We start from the raw sequence: 16,330 nt of genomic DNA, 5'->3' as shown, positions 1-16,330 counted from the left end.
CGCCACGAAGCATTTCGCCGCGGGCTCGCCACACGTGGTCCAATCGACGGCACAGGGCCACCGCTGAATCGACCAAGTCACGCGCACACGTGGTCCAATGGCGAGTGAACCCGTCACCGCACGTCTTCATTTTTTTTTCCCTTTCGCTGATCACAGAGCCCCTCTTTGCAAAGCTTTGATACAGTCGTCCTAGCTTGGCAGTGCCTCCGAGGCCAGCAAACGCCTTCGAGAGCAGTTGCGACTAGCTGAAAAGAAAAATGCACGAGACACACACTGACAGTGAAGAAAATTTATTTTACACCAAATGTAAGAAATATATGTTCACTTCCGGGCCCAAAAGAAAGCACATTTCTGCCCCAGTAAAACAATTGTCTGGATTTTAAAAAAGAGCACTGTACATTGTAAGCATGCCAGTTGCTAGTATTCTACATGTCCTAACACAATGAAATTAGTAAATGAAAGAAATGCTAAGAAATCTTATCTCCTTTCATACTGAACTGTAACTACAGAGCCATGTGTTTGAACTGTTACTTTGTACTGACACTCCACACTTTTGCACAGACTATATATTGAGCTCGCTTGACTAAGAGTAAAACTTCATTTATCCTAGTTGGTACATAATTCTGAACTTAAAACTTACAGCGCAAACACCTAAGATGAACCGCAAAAGGCAGATATGACACACGCTGGCGCTAACTGACAACTTCTTTATTTCTCCGTCGTCGATGCATATATATGCCCTCGGCCACACAACTGCACAGGCGCACACATTACATTACAGAGATCGCCCAAATTATCACATATGGAAACGTAGGAACTCAAATTCAGATGGGTGCAGGGACAAAGCTATGTCACTGATGCAATTATCATTTTGCCTTTTTATGTGGTAGGCCTCTAAGGCAAGCCGCACAAGCTCATTCATGCTTTTGCCAAGAGTCGACGTCCCATCAAGTCGTGCCTCACAATTTTTGCAAGAGTTTATATGCGCAACAATGTGCACTCTTCTATCTACATTATCGTTTACTTTTTGTGCATGTTCCCTGCGCGGTCCCTTAAACACATAAGGTCATCTATCAACTCAAGAAAATTGCTTGCAGGCATAGTGTTCCTTTGGCGTTTTCTGCACCGAACAAGCTTCTAAAGCTATGCTCCCGCACCTGCGGAGAGGGCAGAGGAGGATGCCAAATTCGGCATGATGCTTCATACGTGTTGTGCGCGGTCGGCGTGGTTTATACCATTCACTCTCATGTGGTAAGACATAGCTTGGCTAGATAGGGCATTGCGTCAATGAGCGACTCAGGGAACATGCACTACAAGTAAACAAAAATGTAGATAGAGGAGCGCACCTTGGTGCGCATATAAACTCTTGCAACAATTGTGAGGCACAACTTGATGGGACGTCGATTCTTGGCAAAAGCAAGAATGAGCATGTGCGGCTTGCCTTAGAGGCCTACCACAAGAAAGGCAGGGCGATAATTGCATTAGTAAGATATCTTTGTCCCTGCATCCATCTGAATTTGACTTCCTACGCTTGCGTATGTGATAATTTGGCAGATCTCTGTAATGTAATCCGAGTGCCTGCGCAGTAGTGTGGCCTAGGGTTTATATTGCATCGACGACGAAGAAATAAAGTTGTTAGCACCAGTGTGTGTCGTATCTTCCTTTTGTGGTTCGTCTTAGGTGTTTGTGCTGTAAGTTTAAGTTGCTTGACTAAGCCATTCCTAATTAACAGTGGCTGGTATAATGAGGCCGATCAGTGGTAGTTTGCATGGACTAGCACACAAATATGATAAATGTCAAAGTACTAAATTAAGAAATTGGGACTCATCACACAAACAAGCTACATAATTTAGTGCTGGATTTCTGAGCAAGCTATTAAAAATTATTGTATTTTACGAACCAGAACCCACCTTCTGATTATGACACATGCCATAGCGAGTAACCCCGAATTAATTTGGACAACTTGGGGTTCTTTAACATGCACCTAAGTACACGGGTGCTTTTGCATTTCGCTCCCACTGAAATGCGGTTTTGTTTAAAACTACATTTACGAAAGTTCCAAACACAATCCCCCCTATATTTTTACAGTGGGTGCTCTTTAAATGGAGCCTCAAGGTGCCAGGGAAATTGGTTCCATTTACCAGGCATTATATTTACTGAGAGACATTGCAGAGAGCCAACCAATTACAGGATGGTGTCCTATTTAAGCGGCAGTTTCGAAGTGATTTTCGTTTATCGAGATTCCACTGTAGTCCATAATAGTGGATGAGTTGTGTTCTGCATGGACACATTAGCATGGCTACCATGTTTAGTTGAATATTGTGCAAGCAGCAACATTTCACTGTACCCAGTGCAATATATAAAGCCAGCAATGTAACATGTTGCAAATGCAGCCACGAACAAGTACCTTCCCTGATCATATCCAATAGCAGCATCTTTAGACGAAATTAGTCATGCTTTCTCCCATTTAAGTGCCTTGTTTTCAGAAATCAAATCCTCCTTATCACATTGACCTCCAATTGTGTCATTCCCCAAGCTGAGGTCATTTGAGATTGCATTTAATTGCCCTTCAAATAGCATATTGGTCTTATTTAATAGCACATGGCATCACAGTGACCACCTAGACATAGAATTCGAGCTGCAACACAGTAGCAAACATTCTGAGGTAGAAGCCTAACTATTCTTTTGAATTCGGATGCATGCTAAAAACACTGCTATGCAATTCCAGACAGGGCTGATAGTGTAGCAACCAGGACAGATTTAACAGACATAAAGGAGCAAAATTGTGTGAGCTTCGAATTATTATTCTCTCTGAGGAACCATGCTGTCCAATTATAAAACGGGGATCAAAATAAAGTAATTGGATAGCAAATCTGCATTTCATTAAGTAAATAAAATACTGTTCATGCTACCTTCCAGGGTGCACACTACATTCCCTTTCCTTCAATGTGAATTTGCTACCTTTCCATGGGTTGCCAAATGTATAGGTGTATTGTCGGTCAAGGGTGGTGGAATGGATATAGGTCTCAGGCTAGAGGAAATATTTCGAGAAGGAGACTTGCCAGGTTGCACAACGAATGTCTCAGGCTGGAGCCATTTGGTTCTCTTGCAAAGATGTTGCCTCCAGCTTGAGACTTCCTTTGTTGGACAACTGTTGACGACTAATTTCGCCATCTTTTCATTTACCCTCGTCTCATTCAACCTAATGCTCCACGCAGGAGCTGCACTTTCTTTAAAGAATAAAGATATTAATTAGCTCAAAGGCTTTGTGCATGGCTGCATCCCCAAGTGCAAAAATTTGTTTTCAATGAATGACAGAGTTGGTACCTTTCTTGAGAATTCAATAGGAAGAACCAAAAATTAAGCTAACAGACTGGTTATGACGACAAGTAAACATGAATTGATGTGGAGTGCCATTTCTTCATTTTGCACCAGGCTTGGGGCCAGCCAGACTTCTTCCTAAAATTGAGAAAATTTTTCTAATGAAATACATATTAAGAGTATTTTCTTCATAATCTGAAAATTTAAAAACATGGTTATTTGGTTATTCATATTTAGTTGGGAACAGTGCGAAGGACACTGACGAAGTAAGGGCTTATGCAGTAATGCCACATAGTGCTGGCTGAGAACAGATTCAATTCTAGAACAGACAAACAGTTAAGCACTTTGGAATGCTTCCTGAAAGCCATAAAAAACCAAAGCAGGAAGCAGTTGTACAAAATAATGTATGTGCATGAAAAATGAGTCTGATTATCGGTTCGCAGACATGTATGCCATTTGCTTGTCAGTTAACAAAACATGTGTTACAGTGAAACATTTCTCCTACAATTTGGCAATTCTGTGGGCTTTCATTATTGCTTGGGTCAGTTGGTTGCTGTTGTTACTGCTACTAGTGTACGGTGAAGTGTAATGTAGATGGGGAAGTGCTACTGACAACTATGAACATTGGCAAATTTTGCTGCACCAGGATAACGCATGCATTGTCCCGCTGCAGCGAAACTTTCCAGTAAACATTCACAGTTGTCTGTAGCACTTTCCCATCTGTCTCGCCTCACACTGTTCCATCTATAGCGCTTCACCATACTGTAATATGCGCCACCGACACAAAATTCTACCCTTCTGAAGTTCTTACTGCTACTTCGCAGTCGTCACATTCAGGCCGCCAGGCGTACTGAGCCCAATGTAGTATAACTGCATAGACTGGCAGCTCCTGTCATGAACTTATTCTGGTGTAATGGCACCACAGAAGCAAACGAAGACAAAGACATGCAGGACACAAGTGCCTAACCTCAACTCTCGCTTTAATAAGAAAACAGACATCATATACAACACATAGTGACAGGAAGTGATGTCATTAATTCAAAAACAAATTCTTTGTGCAATGTAACTGAGAATGACTGATGCATTTGTCCTTTTCGTGCTAATCTGCCAAAGCTTAATTATCTTATGTACATCTGCTCATAATTTCTGGCTACGAGTTTTGGTGAACACAGGAACAAACCAATCTATTTTGCAGTGCATCACTATGTGCGAATGAGAGTTATTCCACACAAACTTCATTAGCCGCAATCTCAAATTAATACAATGTGTGTATGCAATGCAAGCATGACTGGAAGGGAATGGCTGACTGTACATAACCTCCGTTGCACAGTGCACCGCCTGCAAATTGTGCTGCACGCAACAAATTAATTTGTTTTCCTGGCTTGTCTTTTTTTCTCATCAGAGCAAATCTCTCATCACGTTTCATACAGAAAAAAAAATTTTTGCCCGTAGAGACCAGCTACACAATTACCGATGAAAATTACAAATGCATACGAAACAACTGCAACCACGTTTTTACTTCATCTCATTCATTATATTCCATATTCATGCCTAATTTAGTTGTGCAAATCATTGTTTTCTCAGACCCTTGTTAGGAGAGTTTTGTGCTGTAATAAAAGGCAGAAGCCAAAAAAAGGAAAAGCTTGGTTGTGGTTGAAGCACAATATGCATCTAGTGAGCTAGGCCGCAAGCGTTGTGTAGTCTGCTGCCATGATAAGGCCGTGCCTACATTGGACAGATGGGATGCTCTATTAATGCGAAATCAGGGAAATTGAGGGAGTATGAGTCATCCGTGTGAAACAATCCTCCATCAGACAATGTTAAATACTGCAAAGAATGTGACTGCGGTCCTGTGTTCCACAAAACTGCGTTGTAGCCGGGTATTACGACCTGACAACATGCAAGGTAATTGTGGCTTGCAATATTTAAAAAGAATGACGAATGTATCAGTGATCCATTAGTTGCACTGCATAAAGAATTTCTTTTAACAGATATCATCACATCATGTCTCCACCTGTTATTAAATATTGCCTGTTTCCTTATTTTAAAGCTTGAAGTGAGATCCGGTGCTTGTGTCATGTGCGTACCTATCTTTGTTTACTTTTTGTGGTGTCATTACACCAGAATTTATATAACCAAATGGCCACACACTGCTTTTGTCACGTTATAGTGGTGCTTGCAAAGCCTCCCAAACAGCAGCCTATTTGGTCAAAACATGCTTTTGTACATATGCTCTTCCAAATAGAAAAGCTATCAAGAAGGTAAGAAGAATCAAGAGCATTAAGTTAAATCCACTGCAATGCTTTACTTTTTTGCCTTTATTCCTTACACCTAAGTGGATAAGAAAGAGTGTGAATGTTACAGAAATGCACTAAATAAGTTGTTGAAATTATGCAAAAATGTTAACGCAACTAAGCATAGATTTATGTGCAATAATAGACACCAGTCTCAGTTTCTTTCCTTCTGACACAAACATAGTATATCTTTTTCCTTTGGCATGAAGGACAGCATATGTAGACCAGACAAGCTTATATTTGAATGAGAGCCTTGACAATTAAGCACCACTATAATGTGACCACAAGAGTACATACACTGTAAACAGTGCAGATGACAGCCCAAATTTCATAAGTGCAACATGTTAGCGAAAGCAGCAACCATTAAACCAGAAACTAATCAAATCCCACAAAATAACAACAAGAAAAAAAAAGAATAATGTGTCAGCGCAGCACCTGTTCTCAGAAGTTACAGAAAAGTGGTATGCTTATTAACAAACCTGAAACCACGGCACATTTGTATCTGACCACCCCCTGCCTCTTTATGAGCTTTCGTGCCTTTGACAAGGCATTACTGGATATTTATTTGCTTGTCTGTTGCGAAAACACATCAATTATTAGTCAGTGCACAGTGCACCATGCCATTTATCCATGTGGACTCACTTTGTGTCCTTAGCACTGCTCTCACCTATTCAGAACTAAGGATTGCAAAAAGGCTTGTTCTACTTAAATCTACATGCCTTAATATGTGGGTTCTGCAGTTGAAATAGGGTAATTATAAGTAAAATGCATGACATGTTCTGATGAACTTTTTTATAATCTAATTGTTTATTTGGGCACATAACCAGTCAGATCATTTGTACTAAAACAAGAAAACAAATTCAACACACTGGTTTATACTGGTTGGTGCTCTATTGACTTTAGTACACACATTGAACAAACGACAGGCAGTGAGAAATACCAACAACCACTAACTTCCACACGGCATTATTGGTCCCATGTGCACGATATAGCTACAAAAACCCAAACGAAAGTAGACAAAGAAAAAAGTACATTTTAACAGAAAAAGAACAAGACAAAAAAACTTCTTTTGGTAGCTAAGTCACAAGCAAGGTGTAAATGACAGCTATAGTTTGGCAAGCACACATGTAGTTACTTTGCTCAGTTCCTCGATATCCCAATTTCTTGTTTGACAGCAACACCAACGGGACATCTACGCATATCTATTGCACATGCCATTTTTGCTCGCTCCAAAATCCTTTCGTGGTTATTCATTTAGTGCCTGCTTCGCCTGTACTGGCATTGCAGGGGGGGTATGCATTCTGTGTAATGTAACTTACATTCAAATCAAGCACACAAAGCAGGGAGGGAATTATCTTTGAAAACTATGCAAACAATTGCAGGCTGAAAAACCTTGCAGTCCCTTTGGTCCAAGGAAAAAACAATGTGAGGCATCACCTATAAGTAAAAGGAAATTAATAAACCTTTTTAGTGTAATCTCTTTCTTGTGAGGTATGACGATAGCCTGATATGAATTTCTCTATCTCTAGATGTTTGGAACAGTATATGCTTGAAATAATTTTAACTGAAGAGATTTCCCAGTCTTTTAAATCCTGCCATTGCAGCTTACCCTTACTCTCAGTAATACAAAGCCTTTTAGTATGACTTCCTATTACAAATCTAACTGCCATATTTTGAACATTTTCAAGCAGACCAGCTGACTCAATATTATGGGGATTCTAGCAAACATGTACTTATTTGATTAGTGAATGCACATAAGCAAAATACAGCTGTTCTTTGAGGTTTTCGGGAAGCCAACAAAATGTGTATGGGTGGACACACGACAGCTACTACACCGATAAGCATCGTGGCCAACCAAAATTAAGTTTATTCCTATGTGGGTGGGCGCGGCGGAGTGTGAGCAGACAATGGTTGGCTTTTTCTGGAGTCATATACAAAGGAACCCCCACATAACAAATGCATTAAAATCAGCAATTTGGTTTGTTGTACTCAGATTCGCCCGTTTAGTCAAATAAGTACATTTGCAAATGGATTGTTTTCCCACGGAAAGGGCTGCAGTCAGAAAACACAAATCTGAGTGAGAAAAAAATTTTGAATTTGAGAGTCAGCGACCAAAGATACGGTTTCACGGTGTGTTAACGATACCTTCACATAGGTAGCATGAAGCAAACCCAGCCTTGCTTTCGCATCCACCCTGTCCTCTTTGATACTGCCACACACAGTGGAATGACACTATCATGAAAAGTGCTGGCAGTGGAGGCGAATGCTTTGTCTGTCTCAAACTTCAATGCATCTCTGAAACTACAGATTATGCAACCCCGTGTACTAAACACGTGGGAAGACTGCACACAGTACCACGCCATATCAGCACGTCTAGTCTTTCCACACGCAGCAGGTCACCTCTAGAACAGGGTGTGCAGGCTGCAGATGTGCTCAGCTGCGCTCACAGCCATGGCGCTAGAAAAGAAGACGCACGAACTGGGCCCTTCTGAGGGCCCCCTTAAAAGCTCAGTTTGTCATTTTTTGTTTCTGTAATAGGCTAGTGATAAAAGTGAATTTGCTTCATGCCTATTAAGAAATGTTGTACACATGGTAGAAAAATTATGAAAGTAGAACATTTTATTACTTTTCACCCCTCTCAGTTGGAATATCGTACAAATGCATAAGCAGCCATTTTTGCCTTGTTTCATCTAAAATGTTTTTTTCATGCTGAAAGAAAGGCATGTGTTTGAAAAATAAGCTTGGTTGCAACATGTAAAGGAATTGTGTAATGTCACAAGGGTTCCTGAAATCAAAATATATTTGTGATTTCTTTGCGACTGGAACACTCAAAAGGAAAACGACCTTTTAAACAGACTAAAACAAAGCCACAGCACATGCACCCATACTAAGCCAGGGACTGTATCAAGCTGATATGAGAAGACTTTCAAGAAAGAATCTTTCCCGGTTTGGTAAAATTCTTAAAACAATGGTTAATACCTGGCCCCACGCCTTAAATCTAGAAGGAATAAAGTTCTTAAGCTACTCTGTGTTCTTTCTTGAACTTAACAAATGTGCCTAGAAAAATGGGTCAAGTCTACATCTTGCCGCATCTGTGGCAAGGTGTGAACAAAAAACTCGCTTTAGCTGGCTGCAGTGCTCCCTGCGATGAATATTCAGGCAGAAAATTGTTACCCTAGTGTGACTGTGCACCCAAGAAAACAAAATGTGGTAGACTACATCAATGCAAACGGAAAAATCTTTAGTCCATGCTTGCTGGCAACCTGTGTCTGTATTGGCCTCTAGGAGAATTGTGGCCCCCACGTGCTGGAATATTTTCGTGGTATAGAAAACATTGTGTGATACCAGCTATCAAGTGCTACCATCAAGTAGCTACCAGCTATCAAGCTATCAAAAGAGCTATAGGCAATTTTGCTGCAATAACAGTACTGTTTTTATAGCATTCGTTGTGGAGAGTGCGGCTTGCCCCTTTTGCCGGAGTTCTTGCTGAACGGCGATTTATTATCAGTTTGTTATATGTGGAACTTGAACAGCTTATATTTTTTTCTCCTCAATCCACACTTCTGCTGCATTTTTGCCAGCATCTCTACACAGGGTGTCTTGACTGAGGCCATACCAAGTAAGCACGCTACAAGCCTTGTGTGCATCGTTTTCATGACTCTTTCGATGACCGAATTTCATTTTCAGTGACTTTATCAACTAAGTATCTAGCGGCAGCTTCAACATGGGTACTCATGAGAACTCGCACCAGGCTTGGTCAAATACGTCCAGCACTGCAGCACTGAGCAGTGAACCATGAGTTGGCAACTAAATTGCCACCTTGTGATTGAAACTTTTCATCCTTACAATCAAGGCTTCAATTGCCCAGCCAGCGAGCTGCAGCAAAGGTGTGAACTATAGTCATCTGATGTCACATTCTATGTCATAGCGATAGCAGGTGATCCCTCCAGTGGTGGCCCTCAAGGCCAACAGGCATCCCTTTCTATGCACGTGCTTGTGTAGGACTGGGGAGATGGTGCCAGTTTGTTCTTCAGCATTAACACTGTTCACGCTGTATCAGGAACACATTTTCTTACTCAGTGCAATAGCCCTTGAACCTACATAATTGCTAATGAGTCCTTTGCCGACCAACCTTTCCTTTGCCATGTCATTTGCTTCTGCCTTGATGTCACAGCAACTTCAGCTATATGAGGCAATGATGGTGTTTGAGTACCCACACAGCCTTGCAGCTTTCCAACCTGAACACTGCTTCATTAAAAGCTGACATGATTTGGTCTCAGCAGACAGATCAGAGTTAAAAAGAAGCCTTAAACTTCTTTCAAAGTCATTCTAACCTTGTCAATAATCCCGTGCCTTTTGATGTGTTATTCAGCATTGTCCAAAGCAAGTCGGCTCTTAAAAATCAAAATAACAACTTTGTGAGGCCACCTACTAGGCTACCACTGTCTCTTCAGCCAGCCTGATGTGTCTTGCAGCCATCAAAGCTGGAGTGCAAAAAAAAAAAACGACAAAGAAAAGTGTGGCAGACAAAATGCTCATGGAAATCCATATGTTTATGGACTGTTACACTGACTGAAAAAAATGGTGGCTTCCCAATACAGTCTTGATGTACGTAGCTGTTTCAGTCACGAATAAACAGCCAGTTGCGCAGTCCTGCACAAGCACAGTGTACAGATGCCCATGGATTAAAATTTGTTGTGTGTGCATGTGGTACAGTGTACCACATTTCATGTTCCTGAGGCTGCAGTACACTGGGAAGACTGGTTGCAACTTCAATAGTAGGCCCTTAGAGTATTGCAGCCCTTTGTTCATATTTTGCTGCAAATTGTATCAAATGCGAATGCAAACCGTTTTGCAGGACACGTCAGTTCAGTTCAAGCAATTAGACAGAGTAACCCAAGAAGTAGTTTAAGCCTCGAAAAGGTCTTAATACAGTCCCTAGTTTAGTACAGGTTTTCGCCTGATGTTTTGGCTTCTTCTAAGGTATAATGCTGTTGCTTGCTAGGTACTGGTGGTGTGATGTGCACACTCTCTTGTGTTGCTATAACGACAACTTGTAAAAAAGATTTTCCTTCCTAACAAACATTTGGATAGAGTGCCTGTGAGCTTATCTTTTAACCTGTTTTTCATTTGATCTGTGCATTTACATTGAACGTAAACTAGAAAATATCAGTACTGAGAATCACAAAAGAACACACCTGTGTAACGATTCTGCCGAGATCGTTGGAGTGGTCCAGCCACAGGATGCAACGCAGGTAGAAAGGCCTCCTGAGTTAAAGCAAAATAACAATCGTTGTAAGATGCGAATAAAAAATTTTATTCTGTGAGGCTTTCGGCATGTATACTAATTGCCACATTTGTATGTAAAATAGTTTTGCATAATAGCTGAGCAAGGTTAATGTCTCGCCCTGTGACTGTCAGCCAATGCTACTCATGGCAGTGGTGGCAAATATGGCACATCCTTTCAAATGGAACTTTTGTGGGCTACATGAATTTAAAAGAACTTAGGTTTACATAATACATAACACCTGTGGTTAGAAGGATGTCTTGCATGCAGCACCAATGCCACAAGTGGCACTGCTTAACACTTCCAGGGCCAGACTTAGTATGTAAAAAATACAAATGTGCAACAAAGTGAACAGGTGGTTAGCTGCTGCTATAACTCAAAGATTGCATGCATCATGTAGATGTGAATGCAGCTCCCATCAGGAGCGAGTTGCCCTTTAGTGCACTTCACTTCTCTTCCTCTTTTGTCTTCCTTGCATGTTGGTGCCATATGGTAATAATGAACAAAAATTAAGCACTTCAGTTCCCATTCTTGTTTTACTACATGCTGTAAAGTCATCTAAGTTCGCTTAATACTCTTAAGAATGTACTTTAGCCATTTTGTCAATATTTTTCGCTTGGCTTCACTACATTTTAATGTAGTGCAAATTCTAGACAATGCTTACAAAAAAACCTACTCCACACAATAACACCTCCAATTAAGAGTACACAGTCTATGGCTTCGTGATGTGTACATACATAATTTATACATGGTTACAATGAAAATATAAGTGGCTGTTCTAATACGCACACTTAGCATACTGCATAACAGTCACCTGATTCCAAAATGGCTTTTTGTTATCACACATAGGACGGCCAGAACTATATATTTAATTCTGGCAGTAACTTAAGCCACGGCCAAAACCTTCATAGTGCAATCAATGAAAATTTTCGAATTTAGAGCAGTTAGACATAAACAGGGCAAGTAGTTTTAAAGTGTTAAATAATGAACTGTTATGGAATATGGCGGTAGAAGGCCATGCGCCTGAAACATAGGTACTGTTTATCATATAAGCACATTCTTATATTTTTGCTTACTTTCCTAGGCATTGCATCAAACAGTTTGCTTGCGTAAATATTGCTACATGGCTGTATCATATTAGCCCTTATCTTTTCACATTTGGCTTACTGCAGCTTTATGCACATGCATAAAGCTACTACTGCTACCACTTTCTACACTACTACCTTCAGCTGAAGGCCAAGCACTATGCTGTCCAACATACATGCATTTAACAACACCGGACAGTAGACAGAGAATGAGCAACTCTTTTAAAAAGTGCAGTTCTTTGGATACACATTGATATATATCTGGAAAACAGATTTTTGCTAAAATTATAACTGAATATAATTGGTACTGAGCATAATGCATCTTGCAATAAACTTGCATTTACCGGACACCACTATACACACTGCGACCTCTGCAGCTTCTCCACAATCTGGCACAATGTGCTCAAGCTGCCTGTAAACCCTGGAAGGGGTCTATGATAGTTTAAGAAGCTTAGCAAACATGAGAAGGACCTAAAATGAAGGTCAGAGAAGCAAAGCAAATTTTTAACCATTCCTCTCTATGTTGCTATGAATGTCAAGGTTCCAGCAAATGATGTACTTGAACTGTTTTTAATCGTGCAATACTAGAGAGCACATTTTTGCAATAATAATGTGACAGAGAAGAATGACAGAAACTAACTTAATGAATATTTTTCTAAACTTGCATGAGGTTTTCGTCATTATGCTGATGCACACACCTGCATACCTCTACTGTGAAGTCTTGTTTCAGTTTATTTCATTCTCAAATAGTAATTTACACCATACACTTGTCCTGAAATACATCACGTTGGGCTCCTTCAGTATTTTTTTTCTTACTGGAAACACACATGCCTATACAGGGCAAGCACTCAATACATGCAAGACTGCCACGGGAATGGCCACTCGAGGTCGACTGTTAGTACAGCGCAAAAGACGAGGACTGAAGGAAGAACACAACACAGGCACTGTCACACAGAAACATACTCAAGGCACTTTGCGAGATTCTCAGGCTTCTTTCATGCTCTAAAAACACATAATGTAGCACATATTGAGCCACAGATAGCTGTACTGGGAAATTTTCACGATGCTCTACAATTTTATAATTGAGACTTTTTATCTAATTACATTTGAGAAGTTGATTAATTGATTAAGACTAATTAGGTAATTAGGCAAAATGCAGCAAATCCAAGTATTTCCAAGAGACAGGAAACAACATTACATAGGTTCTGTGCAGCTAGGTGCCATATCCATATTTTTAAAAGTTTGCTAAAGTTACGTGGGATAACCTGCATACCTCCTATGGAACAGGTGTCACACCAATCACTCTAAGTAATGCCGCTAAACTAGCCATTGCACTCAAAACATACAGGGTAAAAAAGCAAACTCTAGGTAAGAGCATACCAAGGCCTCTATTGCTGAAAAGGGAAACTGATGGGAGGCGCCCGATCTCCGGCCATGAAGCTGCTTCATCCTCATAGTTGGCAATGAAACGACCGCAGCCGCAGTCCTGAAATAAAAATGAAAAATTTGACACTACAATGATCACACAGAACACAAAAAAGCTGGTCACAAGCTTATCTTGGAGAACATCTGCTGCTACATTAGGTTTTGTATATTCGTCAGCTTATTGTTAAACTAAGCTTGCCAATATTTTATATCTTAATAGCTTTGCTCTTTACAAACCAATACCTTTGCCCAACTCATGCACATATGCACTACTTAAGCTATGAGATGTTTACTGATCCCTTACAATGAATGGCTTCTAAGACAAATTATTTCACACAAAAGGATGCATAACTTATGAGTGTTACTGACATTGAATACCAAGGTAGTACTTTTTTTATACACAATGGCGGACTTGAAGCACATTTTTCTCACAGATACAGGTTACAGGTTGATCGGTCTGCCTTTTTTTTTTCTCACCAGCAACAGAAATTTTGTTATTAATACTCGTGCAATATAGGATGACGCTGTGATGTGTGATATGACCCTGAGTTGAAAAGCGCAACTTCTTTGTGTGAATTTGGCACCTAGAATTGAATACTATATATCTGTACTCAATACGCAATGGCACAGCAGCAAAGTAATTACACATTAAACAAGTTCAGGTATCCAGAGCCCAGCTGCAGCTGTTGAATAACAACATTGCACAAGCATCGACTATGTAGATATAGCGTAGTAAGTGCACCGCAGGCGTAGTGGCGGCCTCAGCAAAGAACACAGGCATGGAGCGACGCGCCCGTATGACCTATCACCGGCAATGCTACCGCGTAAATTGATATATCTCGTCACGGCACGGGCACCGTTTTCTGCCCGCCAAGGTGCCGCCGCCACTGGTACTCACCTGCTCCGGCCGCCGAGGTTCAAGTGACGGCGTATCCAGTAATCTGAACCCAAGCAGGACACCTGTTACCGCCAAGCAGTACGCTAACAATAAAGAGGTTCTTATACTATGACCGGCAGCTCATGCGGCGTTGACCCGTGGTGCCGTTGGAAGCTCACCACACGCTTTTAATACCACAAACGCGCCGCCGACATTTCACGCCCGTAGATCAAAGTCGACGGGCGCAGGCTCTACATGCTACGTGCCGCAGTCGCGCACTGCCTGCACAATCAACGACGTGGGCGCGAAGAGACACAGACGATAGAAAGGAGCGTACTGGCAAATCTGCACAATGCGCGCTAAGTGGGCGACCTACTGCACACAATCACACGAGCTAGGGGATTGGCGCCACGTACGCGCCAGCTAGCAGATACCGCGCACAAAGAAGCGCCGCCGGTTCTCGCTCAAATGATCGCTGTACAAACACTCACACACGCGCACCGCAGTAAACCCTTAACGAGCCGCCACATTTTCAAGCCGCGGCTAGGCGGCGAAGCTTAGCTCACCTCGCACTGCACGTAACTATTATGCTAGTGGCTTGCGCTTCGGGGATCATGTCGAATGCTCACATCCGCCCAATTAAAGACGCGGCAAAGTCCCTCATTATATAAAATCCTAATTTTTAAGTACACTCGCTTGACTCTGAGCACTCAAGTCGCCTCGATTACGACAAAGCTCGAAGAAACACAGTGATCGTGCAAAATGGTTCTGGACGGCCAACTGTCGCGCCATGTTGTACCGAGACCTTCAATAAGTCATATCAGCGCGTCTCCTCACTTATAACACATGCACACTCATAGAACATGTAATAATCGTTCAAAGTCACTTACCGTGGAGTCTTGGGGGTTCAAAGCAGTTAGAAACATCAACCACGGTAGAAGAATGTCCCGTCGCTGGCAAATGGCTGCTCGACCGCAGCCTTCAACGCGCGCGCGCGCGCTCCGAAGGCTGGTGTTCCTCCGCGCGTAGTTCCGACTTCGGCGTCCTCTGCAGCACCAAGGCGCAGCTACTCCGAACAGAAAAACAGCGCCGACACACATTGCGCGGGATATTTCGAATCTGACTGCAGAAATAATCCTACTGAAATTGTCGCTGCGGCTGACTGCCTTGTTGGTCATGGCTGAGTTATTCTTTTCTCTGTTTGGCTCGTCTCAATTTCCCCTACGCCACCGTTATTCCTTGAAAACCCCCCTTTTACAACCACAATGCCCCTTCAAATGGGGTCGGGGGTACAATAATGGTTCTAGCTTATTTTACTTCTTCTCGTGGGAGTACTCATTTTAAGCTAGGGGGGGAAAATGGCATATCAACTGTTAAAACGCCCATATGGGCTCATTTGTGTTTACAGTGTACTTGCGCGACACGCCATGGTTGCCTGCCACCAGGACATCATGGAGTTACGGCGATGACAGTTTGCAATGGGTGCATGAGAATGAAAATGAACACGTCAGAGTCGTCCGAGGGCGTTTCTACGGTACAAGATCACATTCTGAAAAAAAAGGAGCTTGCGAACAGGGAGATCAGGAAATCGAGTACTACGGCCCTTGTTGATTTTGTTCAGCATGACGTCAACGTTTTATTCAGCGCTATCTTTGAGAAAATGAGTTCAAGGTATGTTTATTTGCATTACAATGGCGGGCGTAAGGAAAGCATTACAGGGTGCCTGAGTACTCTGTGTAGATTACGTTCGACAATGATAGCAAGAGAACATTATAAGAGAATATAATTCTAAAACAAGTTCACTTCTTATTACAGTGCAGTAAAAAGCAAGTGCCTCCACAGTATACCTGTGGATGACGAAAATAATGTGCATACTGAAAAAAAAGTCTTGTACGTGTGTAGTAAACGGGATCGACCAATCCCGTCTTGGCAATGGGACACTAGTTACTCCTGAAGGCGGAAAGTCTAGTGGGCAAATCGGACAGTTGGCGCTCGCAGTGATGAAGCCCCGCAAAGGACGCGATAACGCCACGACGACACG

The 16,330-nt window shown here is 41.8% G+C and overlaps 1 long non-coding RNA gene across 1 annotated transcript; it reads right to left on the bottom strand.

Moving 5' to 3' along the window:
- Positions 1-274: 274 nt before the first annotated feature.
- LOC126537447 (uncharacterized) lies at positions 275-15,604 on the bottom strand. The gene is made up of 4 exons (XR_007600768.3): positions 15,180-15,604; positions 13,368-13,473; positions 10,814-10,883; positions 275-3,459 (listed from the first exon to the last, which is right to left on the bottom strand). It is a non-coding gene; the product is annotated as an uncharacterized lncRNA (long non-coding RNA).
- Between the last annotated feature and the right edge of the window lie 726 nt (positions 15,605-16,330).

This window comes from Dermacentor andersoni, chromosome 4, assembly GCF_023375885.2.
Source record: "Dermacentor andersoni chromosome 4, qqDerAnde1_hic_scaffold, whole genome shotgun sequence".
In the NCBI taxonomy this organism is placed as follows: Eukaryota; Metazoa; Arthropoda; class Arachnida; order Ixodida; family Ixodidae; genus Dermacentor; species Dermacentor andersoni.
The sequence above is the reverse complement of the archived record's forward strand: the minus strand, read 5'-3'. Positions and strand labels throughout refer to the sequence as shown.